The 14,278-nt window shown below is 33.3% G+C and overlaps 1 protein-coding gene across 3 annotated transcripts in view; it reads left to right on the forward strand.

The window, feature by feature from the left end:
* The window catches only part of LOC126884667 (frizzled-2), a 404,908-nt gene that overhangs the window by 230,383 nt on the left and 160,247 nt on the right, over positions 1-14,278 (forward strand). For all 3 annotated transcript variants that reach the window (XM_050650737.1, XM_050650736.1, XM_050650735.1), the window contains one exon: positions 14,076-14,102. The gene's annotated coding sequence lies outside the window, so the exon portion shown is untranslated. The remainder of the gene's footprint in view (positions 1-14,075; positions 14,103-14,278) is intronic.

The raw sequence follows: 14,278 nt of genomic DNA on the forward strand, positions 1-14,278 counted from the left end.
TTGATTTTTTCTGTATAAAACTAACTTTCGATAGCGAATAAATCGAAAAGTATTAATTTTATCAAAAAAATGTATAGAACATTTTTTGCTTAGAATGAATATTTTTATCAACTTTTGCAGGCAAAATATAATAAAAAATTGCCACCCCTAAGATGGGGTGGCAACCTCCCCCATGGTAAAAGCGCCTTTCGGCATCATATAGATTTTGATCCTTGAACTATCCACTACTTAATTTCAAATTTTCAAGCAAATCGATCCATTCTGTAAAAATTGCGAGGTGAAATGCTTCGGTTCCTGGACTACTAATTGCATTTCTCCACACAATTCTATCTTGTGTCATATCAATGTTAATCCTCTTACCAACATGTCCTGCCTTATCGTCTCCCCCAGGTCTTCTTTGGTCTTCCTCTCCTACTTCTTCCAGGGATCTGCACTTCAGCTATTCTTCGTATTGGGTGATTAACGTCTCGACGTTGAACATGACCAAACCATCTTAACCTGTGCTCTCTCATTTTGGCATCAATTGGTGCCAGACCTAGACTTCCCCTAATATACTCATTTCTAATTTTATCCTTCTTTGTCACTCCACTCATCCATCTAAGCATTCTCATTTCCGCCACATGCATTTGTTGTTCTTTTTTCTTTTTCACTGGCCAACATTCAGTTCCGTACATCATAGCCGGTCTTATAGTTGTTTTATAGAAGTTTCCCTTCAGCTTCATTGGAATTTTTCTGTCACACAACACACCACTCGCTTCTTTCCACTTCATCCATCCAGCCCTAATTCTACTGCATGCATATATTTCTCCATTACTCTGTAATACCGATCCTAGGTACTTAAAACTATTGCTTTTTCACAATCATTTCACCATCCAAAGATACCATTTTATTTGTAATAAATCCATCTTTAAATGAACATTCCAAATACTCTGTTTTTGTTCTACTAAGTTTTAAACCTTTTTCCTTCAGAGTTTGTCTCCACTGTTCCAGTTTTTGTTCTAAGTCTCTTTCACTATTTCCTATTAACACTACATCATCAGCATACATTAGACACTATGGAATGCTACCCTGTAGTTTCGCTGTTATCTGGTCCAAAACTAATGAGAATAAATAAGGACTAAGCACCGAGCCTTGGTGCAATCCTACGTTCACCTGAAATTTATCAGTCTCTCCCACACCTGTCCTAACACTAGTCGTTACTCCCTCATGCATATCCCTCACAATCTTTACATATTCACAAGGGACTCCCTTCTTATTGAGTGCCCACCACAGAATCTCTCGAGGAACTCTATGCTTTCTCAAGATCAATGAATACCATATGAGCGTTGGTCTTTATTCCTGTATTTTTCCATCAGTTGCCTTACAATGAAAATTGCATCTGTTGTTGATCTGCCCTGCATAAAGCCAAACTGATTATCGGATATTTCGGCTTCTTCACGTATCCGTCTATCAATTACTCTCTCCCATATTTTCATGGTGTGGCTAAGTAGTATTATAGCCCTGTAGTTTGTACATTGTTGTATGTCTCCCTTGTTTTTGTAGACAGGTACTAATATACTGCTTCTCCATTCGTCTGGCATGTGTCCAACTTCCATAATTCTATTAAATAGACCTGCTAGCCAACTTATTCCTGTTTCTCCCAATGCTCTCCATACTTCCCCAGGAATATCATCTGGTCCGACTGCTTTTCCTTTCTTGATTTTTTGAACCGCTTGAGCCACTTCCTCGTTTATTATTCTGGTAACCATTGCTGTTACTGTCTCCGTTAACTCGACAGGCTGTCTGTCAAATTCTTCATTTAATAAACTGTCAAAATACTTTTTCTCTCTCTTTTTGACATCCTTTTCGTGAATTAGTATTTTATTATTTTCATCTCGGATACATCTAATCTGATTAAAATCTCTTGCTTTCTTTGCTCTCTGTTTGGCCATTTTAAGCCGCGTACAAAACAAGTTCGCGAGCTGTTCGAGAACTGTTAGCGAGCTGTTCGAGAACTGTTAGCGAGCTGTTCGCGAACAGCTGTGTGGACGACAGCTCGTAATGGGTTCGCGAACAGTTCGCTGTTCGCTCAAAGTTCGCTTGGATAGCGGTAACATCAAAGGGTTTGTTCGCGAACAACCAGTTAGGAAACAAAACGGTCTGGACGTATTGAAGTTCGCTTAAACGAAAAAGGGGTTATGTTCGTATTTACTTTAGTTTGATGTTAAAATATTTCAACGTGGCTTGCCGCTTTTTTATTGTTGTTTACTAATATAGTTAATTAATAAGTTAATATAGTTAAGTTTAATAATTAATACAGATTAATAGTAAATAGTTAATTAATAGTAAGTAGTATAATAAATAATATAGTTAATTAAGTCATAGTTAATTACTGTTTATCGAAAATGGAATGGTCCGAAGACGAAATTATTACATTAATAGAGGAATAGCGTAAACATTTCAATTTATGGCATCCCAGAAATGCAGAATACAAAAAGAAAATAATTATAGTATCCATATAACAGCCTTGTTTTAAAATGGGCGAGGACAGCAAAGCAATGCAACCAATGCGAACCGCAGTGTACTGTTCTATAGAACTGTTCGCGAACCACTCTAATTTTTGGTGTAGACGTCTTGTTCGGTTACAGTTAGCGAGCAGCTCGCAATAGTTCGCGAACAGCTCGCGAGCTGTTCGCGAACCGCAAATTTGGTTTGGACGCGCCTTTATATATCTTTGCTTCGCCTTCCCTGGTATCAAGTTGATCGTATAGGTTTGAATACGCTTCTGCTTTAGCTTTTGCTACTGCTACTTTTGCTTTCTTTTTGGCGACCATATAGTTTTGAAGATCTATGTCCGATCTGGTTTCTTGCCACTTTTTATATAATTTTCCCTTCTCTTTTATTTACATACTTCATTTGACCACCACCAAGTCTCTTTATCCTCAAACTTCTTTCCTGACGTTTTCCCAAGTATTTTAATAGCCGTCTCTCTAATAATATTGGCCATTTTTCTCCAAATTGTGTTATGGTAGGGGAGCCCAAGCGGGGATTTTTGCAGTTACTCGAGCGCGTCAGATTAGCATATGGGAGAAACCTGGTACCCTACAGATGTACCTCTACCATATATTGGCTCTTAACACAGGGGAGTTCGTTAAGGGGGGCCCGAAAAAAAAATTTATCCTTAAAAAAACTCGAAATTGTCAGATTAAGATAAGGTAAGTTAAGTACCTTCAAAAGAGTGTATATTTCAAAAATCTGACTATTTGAGCCGGGCGTAAGGAAATGGGTGAGTCCCAAAGTTTCACAAGAAAAAAGGGAATATTTCGCGAAATGAATGACAGATCGAAAAACTAAAAAATATGTGCCCAATATTTTTTAAAAATCTATCGAATGATACCAAACACGACTTCCCACGGAGAGGGGTGGGGGTAAATTTAATATTTTAAATACTAATCCCACGATATTTCGCAAAATGAACATCAGATCGAAAAAGTGTAAAATACACTTATTCAATATTTTTGAAAAATCTATCGAATGGCACCAAACACGTTCCCCCGTGGATGTGGGGTGGGGGGTTACTTTAAAATCTTAAATAGGAGCCCTCATTTTTTATTGCAGATTTGGATTCCTTACGTAAAAATAAGTAACTTTTATTCAAAATATTTTTTCGAATTATGGATAGATGGCGTTATAATCGGAAAAAACGATTATTGAAAATGGAAAATTAAATTAAAAAATGACAAGTGCCCACTAAAATGGAAAATTTTACTTAACTTTTTTTGGTTTTAGGACCTACTCTTCACAACCCAATAGGTCCCCAAAGCGCTCGAGTGACTGCAGATTTAGCATACTTTGCTCCCCTACCATTAGGGCTTCCTTTCATGTTCCAACATATTTTTTCTACTATTCTTTTCCTGAATAGACAGTCAATGAGAGCAAAAACAGGATATTACCTCCGAATTCTTACTACATGGATTTTAATGAAATTTTAGAAATAGCTTCTATTTACCTCCCAATTAGTCTAAGTCTACTCTGTGCCGATGTGGGCTTTTATATACAGGGTGTAACAAAAATACAGGTCATAAATTAAACCACATATTCTGGGACCAAAAATAGTTCGAATGAACCTAACTTACCTTAGTACAAATATGCACACAAAAAAAGTTACAGCCCTTTGAAGTTACAAAATGAAAATCGATTTTTTCGAATATATCGAAAACTATTAGATATTTTTTGTTGATGGACATGTGGCATTCCTATGGCAAGAATATCTTAAAGAAAAATTATAGTGAAATTTGTGCACCCCATAAAAATTTTATGGGGGTTTTGTTCCCTTAAACCCCCCCAAACTTTTGTGTCCGTTTCAAATAAATTATTATTCTGGTGCCATTAGTTAAATTAAATATTTTTAAAACTTTTTTGCCTCTAAGTATTTTTTCGATAAAGCAGTTTTTATCGAGTTGCGGCTTCTTTTTTAATATGTTTACATAAAATTTTTATGAGGGTTTTGTTCCTTTAAACCCCCCAAATGTTTGTGTACGTTCCAATTAAACTATTACTGCGGTACCATTAGTTAAACACAGAGTTTTTAAAACTTTTTTGCCTCGTTGTATTTTTTTGATAAAGCATCTTTTATCGAGATGTGGCTTCTTTTTTAATATGGTTCAAAATATACCTAAAAATGTAAATCATAAATAAATTTTCATATTATTACCAAGTCTCCATAATCGTACTTTACCATATACAAATATGTGGCGAATTTGACAAATATTTAAATATCTCGATAAAAACTGACTTTTGGAAAAAGTACTAAGAGACAAAAAAGTTTTTAAAAACTTGTGTTTAACTAATGGCGCTACAATAATAATTAAATTGAAACGTACACAAAAGTTTGGCGGGGTTTAAAGGAACCAAACCCCCATAAAATTTTTATGGGGTGTCCAAATTTCATTATAATTTTTTCTTAAAATACTACCGCCATAACAATACCACATGTCCATTTTTAATAAAAAATCTCTAATAGTTTTGGATATATTGGAAAAAATCGTTTTTCATTTTGTAACTTCAAAGGGCTGTAACTTTTTTTCGTGCACATTTGTACTAAGGTATGTTATGTTCAATCGAACTATTTTAGGTCCCAGAATATGCGATTAAATTTATGACCTGTATTTTTGTTACACCCTGTATATTTTTTGAAAATTCAATACGTTCAATACTTAGTTATTCGTGGTTGAAAATTTGCCATTTTCATTGAAAAATGTCGCCATTTCGGACGGTTCTTTACGAATATCTAAAAATGATGAATCTAACGAAAAAAACTATATAAAATATTTTTGTAGCTTATGAAAAATCAAAGAGATTAGTTTGTTCATAAATCTTCTAGTTATAGTACAAAAAGAGATATATTATGATAGATGAAAAGAGATTTTTAATTTGGTGCATGCTCAAATCGGTGTGTTTAACTTAAAATAACAGAGAAATGGTCGATTTTAAGGGTATAAAGCTACGAATATCTTTGTAGTGCTTGAAAAGATCTTTTAAACGAGCACTGTTAAAAATGTTGATTACATTTAAACTAGGCGAGATATGATGCAAAAAATTGATGAATAATGTATTTTAAGGAAGAATGAGAAGAATATTTTTAACCCCTCATCCACCAGAATTTAAATGCATCGTTTTCCTTCTACAATACCTTTTATTATAGCGGTATTTCTATGTTCAAAAAAGATGGACTGGTAAAATGCATGGTTTTTGAAAAAAATAATATCAAATTATAGAGCGCATTTTTAAATTTTATTAAAATTCTTTCTTTTTCTACATATAACTCGAAAATGATAAAGAGATACTAAATTAAGTAAAGAATTTGGAGCCTCACTGACTGCATTATGTAGTTGTGCATCTTTGAAATTGGCGTCCAATCCAACAGAAATTCTTAAGATATAAATTATTCTTTAACTATGCTCAAAAATCTGACATCATCACCTTGGTGAAAACTAACATAACTTAATTGTAATCTTCATCATCTCGAATCAGAGCAATTAACCATCGAAAATAGAAAAAGTCAACACGGTGTTAAGGCCCGTATCTTGTCATTGTTTGGTAAACACACTCATCGTGTATCTACGATGCTCCAACAGCATTATCCATCAAGTAGTCAATCAACGATTATGATGATGGACATCTAAATTTCTTGGAAATTACATAAACAAGTGTCTACATTAGAACATCCGTTTTGAAGACCTGACTTGACGGGAGATTTTTCGGAGATGACAAATGTCCCCGTGATAAATTTAAACTGTTCACGAATTAATTTAAAGCATAGGTATGTGAAACTACGTGCGTTCAATACTACTGTAATATACCATGGACTTTAGGAGAGCAATAAATTTGAAGTTTATAATTATTTAATTACGCTTATTGGGGGGGGGGGGATTAATACCATAAAATAATGACCTAATTATTATTATCGGACAAAATTATAAAATTATGACTGCTACGTTACCTTCAAATATCATTCGTTCCATGCCATTTCTTCTGGTAGTTATACGTCAAAAATGTCTCAGTATAATATGTACACCGAGAGAAAAAAATTCTTGACATAAAGAAACTTTATTAATATTTAAGAAAGATCGACTTGGCATATTGCCTAAGAAATATATCTTTGTATGTAAGATATAATTTTCTAAAATATTTCAAATAAATTTTAATATACCCAAAGAAATATATCTTAAACATGATTGAACTATCAAGTTCTTGCAAACTGCAAACCCATTTGTCAGAAAGAAATTATACTTGTCATAAGAATATATTTTCTTGGCATTACAAAACTCTTCTTTCTGAGAAACAATATTTCTTAGTAAGGAATATTGTTATCTGTCCATTATTAATTAATGTATTTAATGAAATATATTTCGCAGAAATAATAATTGTATATTTAGAATTAAGTTACATTTCTTACAAATAAAGTGATATTACATACGGCGAAATAAATCATTCTGTTAAGGTAAAATTATTCTTTATTAAATAATAAAAACAGGATATAAAACGTTAGATATTAATACATACAAATAATTTCTCCACTCTTAAACCACTGGCTTCTATACAATAATAAAAGGATGGAAAGGCAAATCCAACTTCCTTAATTTTTCCTTCTATTTGTTAATAGCACTTTGTATATCAGCAATTACCTAAAATAAAACCGTTATGTAGAAAGAGTAAACTTATTTTAATAAAAATTTTTTTATAAGGATATAAGTACATACTTATTTTGACAAAAGGAAATACAAAAAAAAAAACAAATACACGGGCCCACATAAAAACTATTAATTTTTTGGTATAAGAACGGTAGGTATCAATAAAACAGTCTACAATCCAAAAACATTTCTTGGCATTTCAACAAATAATAATCAATCATATTTAGTTCAAACATGGCTTTATTTATCCTACCATCTTTGTTAATTTTTTTCTTTGTGTATATGAAATATTAATTATTTATCTGTATAATATTAAGTCACACAATAGACATTGTTTAGCTAAAACAAGAAGAAAAATACAACCAATGTAAAACATTTATATTGTAATTTTATTTATACACTAAAAGAGACAGCAAACCTAATCATTAAGAAATTTTATTACAGGAAAGTATTATTAACTATTAGTTTACATTTTAAGTTATTTTATACCTATTAACTAATTTCTTAGCTGTTAAGATGTTTCTTTTAGACTAACTAATAATTCTTTATGACAAATAAAGCACACGCCATGTTTGATATAACTTTGAATTGTAGGATTGTATATATACAGAGTCGGTATTTTCTTATCGATGGTATGGGCCTTTAATAAGAGCAACAAAGAGACATGCATTTATTATACATTTAAAACGGGTTAGAAGATATTGGGCGGCCGAAGTAGGAAGGGTCACCAAAAAATTTCGCGTTGTAGGTATGACTTTGTCAGACAGCGTTGCCGAATTTGGAAATTATCAAAAGAAAATATTAAAGTAGAAAAAATAATATAGTTAACTTTTTGTTAACAGATATAATAAACAAATTATTTAAAAATAACAAAATATTGTTTTCACCCATTTTAAAAAAATGTGGAAACGTTGAATTATAATTCAACGTTTATTTTTTTACTTATATTTTTCTTTTAAATAATTTGTTTAGTAGATGTACTTATTTGTTCACAAAAAATAATATAGGTACAGTAATGAGTGCGCTATTAAGAACCAGCAAAATAACGCAAAAGATGGAAAGCATAATACGTTGTGAAATAAAAAGAGATGAAACTTATAGAGATGTAAAATTATCGATAGGAACCTATAAATTTACATAACATTACATAGTTTCGCACCTTTAGACATATCTGAGGAGTATAACAAATCTAACCGTGACAGGAGAATTTTATAAAATTCTAAATGTTTTCTGTCACAGACGTCTAAAGGAGGGAAACTATGTAGGTACCTGATGTAATGTAAACTTACAGGTTCCTATCGATAATTTTACACACCTACTAGTTTTATCTCTTTTTATTACACAACGTATTAAGTTTTCCATCTTTTGCGTTATTTTGCCGGTTATTAGCGCGCTCATCACTGTATTATTTTTTTTTCTACTTTGATGGATAATTACGTATGTGTGTCTCTCTCAGGGACTTTGTAAACACAACTTTTCCGTCATTAGATAAGACAGGACAAATGAGCTGTCGAATGAAAGTTCATTACCCAACGATCTTATAAGGGTGAGAAATTTGACCTTGCACTTCCAGTTTTAGAGTTGAAACTTGAAGTACTATTTTAAAGTCGCCCACTAAATATTATAAGCGACTTATTATTGGACGCGCTTTAGCAAGACGAAAACCATTATATTTTTCCGGCTTTGTGCAAGTCTGTCCGTCCGTCTGTCTATCGAATATAACTCCTACGTTATTAAAACACTCAACTCCGGTAGCAAGATAATATAGCAGGAGACCTGAAAGCTACGGGCGTGGAGAATTGGACAGAGATTGTCTAAGACAGAGAAGAGTGAAGGCATGCTGTCGAGTGAGCTAAAACCCACGAAGGGTTGTAACGCCACGTACTACGTAGTAAGTATAAGGTGTCGAATTAAGGATGGTATTAAAGCTGAGAAATTGGACTTCATACTTCCGGTTGCAGAGTTGAAACTGGAAGTAGTGTTTTAAAGCCACCGAAATAGTACAAGCGACATATTATTCGATGCGCTTTAGAAATACGAAGACAAGGTCTCAAATTAGATCTTATAACCCAAAGATGGTATCAGTAGCAACCGGAAGTACTGTTTTAAAATCACCGAAATAGTACAATACATTTGTTTTCGTCTTGCTAAAGCGTGTTAAATAATACATTGCTTGTATTAATTCGGCGTCATTAAAACCGTACTCCCGGTTGTAACTCTATAAACGGAAGTCCGAGGTCAAATTTCTTACTTCTAATGCCATCTTTGGGTTATAAGCTCTCATTCGACACATCATTTGTCATTCTATTTTTTTGTCGGACTTGACTAATACCGGAAGCATCTTGCTACGGCGCGTCGAATAATATGTCGCTTGTACTATTTCGGCGACTTTAAAATAGTACTTGTGCGACCAAGTTTCTCACTTTAATAACATCCTTGGGTTAAGAGCTTTCACTCTTACACCTCATTTGTCCTTCTGTCTGATCTTATGACGGAAAAGTTGCGTTTACAAAGTCTCTGGGACAGAAAAACTTGCATAATTAAAGTAGAAAACATATATTAATTTTTGTTAACAAATAGTGTAGGTACTAACCAAATTATTTAAAAGAAAAAACTAATAAAAAAATAAACGTTGAAATATAATTCAACGTTTTCACATTTTTTAAAATTGGCGAAAACAATATTTTTTTACTTAAGTTTTTTTCTTTTAAATAATTTGTTTATTATATCTGTTTACAAAAAGGTTAAATATATTATTTTTTCTATTTTAATATTTTCTTTTGATAATTTCCAACTTTGGCAATTGGCAACACTGTCTGACAAAGCCATTACCTACGACCCGAAATTTTTTGGTGACCCTTTCCAGTTCCGCCACGTTCGACCGTCCCACATCTTCTAACCCGTTTTAAATGTATAATAAATACATGTCTCTTTGTTGCTCTTATTAAAGGCGCATACCATCGATAAGAAAATACCGACTCTGTAGAAAACGATACATTCAAGAAACATATAGTTTATACATATGTATACACATTTTTATAAAGCAACTTTAGTTGTCCATCATTATAGATATCTAAAATGCATATAAAGATACTATTATGTTTCTTTTAGAACTACATATTCAAACAATAAAATTGTTTTGGTTTCGTCATTTTGTGTTACTGTAGCGTCCTAATCATACCCACATGTTTATAGTGACTGATGCCCCTGTACCCACACTATTAATAATGTCCGATCTATGTACCTAACGACTTGGATTAATATAACTACATCGTGGACTACAAATCTAAATTATTTTTCAAGTCAACCTGTAGACACAAGAAGAAGAGTTAAAAATAACGATATCATCCGTCCCTCTCCCTCACCAGTTTGTTTTAATTGGCTTCGAAGGAGACCTCTAGTTCGGTGCCGGTGATTCTTTTCAATTTAATCTTAATCTCGAGTGTGAAATTTTTTCTTTTCGATCATCGTACAGCTCTCCAATTAACTACAACATGCTCTAAAATCGGCTTTTAAGATAAACCCAGCGAATGCCGTACAATAAACATTCGGTTATTTATCGATGGCTTCCGAGGAATTAATTAGATTCGATACAGCCTCAGGTTTGTTCAACCCCGTCATCAAAACAGTGGCGAAACTTATTCCTTAATTCTGTTCTACGTTGTCCGATCACGTTTTGATTGTTGACGAAGCGTACAAAATACGGTAGCAATAATAATATACAGGATATATTAATCTCTTTTTATAGCCTTTGGCACGATTTATTTTATCTTCTGCTTCTGTTGTGTCTTGATCTTTTGAAATCTGTTACCCTATTACCAGTCCTTCCTAATCTATTATTATTCCTTCCAGCTTATTCACCATTTTCTTCACGAGGGATTGATATTTTCTACTAATCAATATTTATTCTTGTTTATGTCCATTTATTCCTTTTCTTTGTTTCTCTATTTCGTCTTGATGTCCTTGATTTTCCAGATATTCTTGATATTCCCTTGTTTCATGGCACAAAAATAGTGAAATAAGAAACGAAATCATCATTTATTCATCATAATTTATCACGAATCACGAATTTATTCATAAGAAGTTTTGAAAGAGATTCTTGAAAATATAGAACTTGAATGTTACTATCTAATAATCATTTATTTGTTTTTTTGTCCTTGTATTTCCTTTAAGCACAAAGAGATAGGAAAATAACATAACTGCAATATCACCGACTGAGTGGAAGGAGTATTTCAGCTACCTGCTGACAGAAAAAAGAAAGTAATTCGAAACATCAGAACTATCCCAGGACACAGTAGGAGTAAACATGATCTCCAATAAGGCTATCCACCAATGAAATTAAGAAAGTATGTACCGAACTAAAAAACGGTAAAGCACCACGACCTGGGGTATTCCAGCCGAGTTGATAAAAAACGGAACTCCCAAGACTTTACCAGCACATAAGGAAACTACTACAAAGATGCATCGACTACAAAGAAGTCCCACAAGAATGGAGATTATCGTATATGTCAGCAATATACAAAAAAGGAGATCGAAAACAATGTGATAACTAGAGGAGTGTTTCCGTTACACCAACAATCAGCAAAATATACGGAAGGATCTTAAAAAACCGAATAGAAGATGATTTAGAGCCGGAAGATCTACAATTGATCACCTTTTTACAATCACACAAGTCATGGAAAAGAAAACAGCGGTTAACCAAGAGATTCATTTCGTATATATTGATCTGCAAAAAGGCATACGACAGTGTACCTTTGGTAAAGTTATGGGAGGCAATGGAGAATACAAAATATAAACATAGAAATCATAAAAATAATCAAAAATTTTTATAACAACACGACCTCCAGAATTAAACAAGGAAACAAACTCACCGAAGGATTTCTGACAAATAAAGGGCTCAAACAAGGATGCTGCCTCTGTCCAACACTTTTTAAAATGAAGTAAAATATGTAATACTTCATTTACTTTACTTCATTTACTTCATTTAAAATGAACTCTCACATGCAACCCATTCAACATTTAAACTTTTTAAAATATATTTGGAACAAGCTCTTAAAAATTGGAAACGGAAATGCAAGAACATGGGACTCCCACTAAATGACCATACACTATATACTCTTTGTTTCGCAGACGACCAAATACTAATAGCACAAGACTACGATGATATTTGTTACATGACAAGAAAGCTAATAGAGGAATACAGGAAATAGGGACTAGAGATCAACATAAGAAAAACCAAATATATGAATAGCGGTGGAACGCAGCAGGACTTAATACTAGAAGGAGGAGAAACAATCAGTAAATGTAACGAATATAAATACCTGGGTATGAAAATCACGAATGATGGAACACTGGACGGAGCCATTAAAGAGCGAAATACTCAGGGCAGGAAAGTAATTACGCTCCTAAACTCAGTACTCTGGGACAAGCAGATAAACAACCAAAACAAGAAAAAGATCTATAACGCCGCACTGAAAAGCATTATAACATACAGCTGCGAAGTATGGCATATGAAGGAAGAATCAAAACGAATGTTACAGGTCACCGAAATGGATTTCTGGAGAAGAGCTGCAGGAAGGTCAAAAAGAGAACATGTTACCAATGAACGGATACGAGAAATAATGAAGGTCATACATACAATAAATGGCGAAATCAACGAAATATAACTACGATGGTTTGGTCACGTACAAAGAATGCACGAAGACAGAATCCCAAAACAAGTACAAAACTGGAGACCGCAAGGTAAAAGAAGAGGAGGTAGACCGAGGAAAAGTTGGCAGGCAGGAATAAACAAAGCCATGGATGAAAGAGGTCTGCAAGTAGATCAATGTGCGGACAGAGAGGAATGGCGAACGGGTATCGGAAGACGGAGAACGTTGTAAACCGATAATGTATATATTTCCTTTAAGCAGAGGACTCAGCTCGTGTTGGGCCCCTCTTTGCTCACGCTCACAACGTTGGAAACGGTTTAAATTTGACGGGTCGAATAATATCTGGGTATTGGAAACCTACTCCTGTTCACAAGATATTTCGTATAATAGAAATTACCAAGATACGAAGGAAGTCTGTTTTTGAGATTTAAAATAAGAAAGAAGACGGAGACTCACAACTCGTCATCTAATGTTTTCTCAACCAAGGCTAACAAGATTGAACTTTTGTGAGTTCAACGGATCAATTAAAATTGAACAACTTCATTTTCCAGCCGAAGCAATAGTGCCAAAATGGCTTGAAGAAGTAGGAAAGCTCTTCGGCAATCTTTCTGCCGAATAATCTTTAAATCTTAATAAGCCGAAATATCTTCCTTAGGACTTTTCTTTTAAAAACCTCCAGCTTTCTTTTTTTGTTTCCTGTCAGCACGCATGCCTCGCATCCATAACATACTATTGGTCTGAAAATAGTTTTGCAAATTCTGATTTTCGATCTCCTTCTACCGCCTCGTTCTGCGAGACATAATGCTGATGTCGTAGGCATAGGCGGCAATTGTTATTGATTTATGTGTTACGAAATTAGATCTTCCTATATTCTACTCTATATTCTTCTTAAATGAAACTTAAGTTTTGATTTCGTTTAATATGATGGTTTGAATTTTGAACGTTTGAACTTAGTTGAAAAGCTTCTTAACTAGGAAAGTACGTATTCAGAAATCTTAAGATCATGCATTTAGGGTAGATAATTTAGAATAAATGTGTTTTTTTACGAAAACAAAACAGTCTTCGCTTGTTTTTTTATATTATGTTTTATTTATAATTTTGTTTAGTATATATTTTTTTCATTTATTCTGAAACTTATTTCACATAACATATTCCAAATAATTGCAATTATTCAAGAAATATTGCTGACTGCCGCAACATGTTTAAATCTATCTGTTGTTCTATTTTACTAAATAATTATTATTTTTTTCAGGCGCTGTCTGTTCATCTAAGAATTAAGGTATGTATATTCGTTCTTCATTTATAAATTTTTACTATTTTTAAACGCTTTTCTTTACTTCAATAGTTTGCATCAAATCTTTAGACGTTAATTTGACTGGCTTTTCTTCAATGCAAATGAATGAAAGTTTGGGATTTTAACGGAAAATGCTTAAATTCTCTAGTTTTTTACAATGA

This window comes from Diabrotica virgifera, chromosome 5, assembly GCF_917563875.1.
Source record: "Diabrotica virgifera virgifera chromosome 5, PGI_DIABVI_V3a".
In the NCBI taxonomy this organism is placed as follows: domain Eukaryota; kingdom Metazoa; phylum Arthropoda; class Insecta; order Coleoptera; family Chrysomelidae; genus Diabrotica; species Diabrotica virgifera.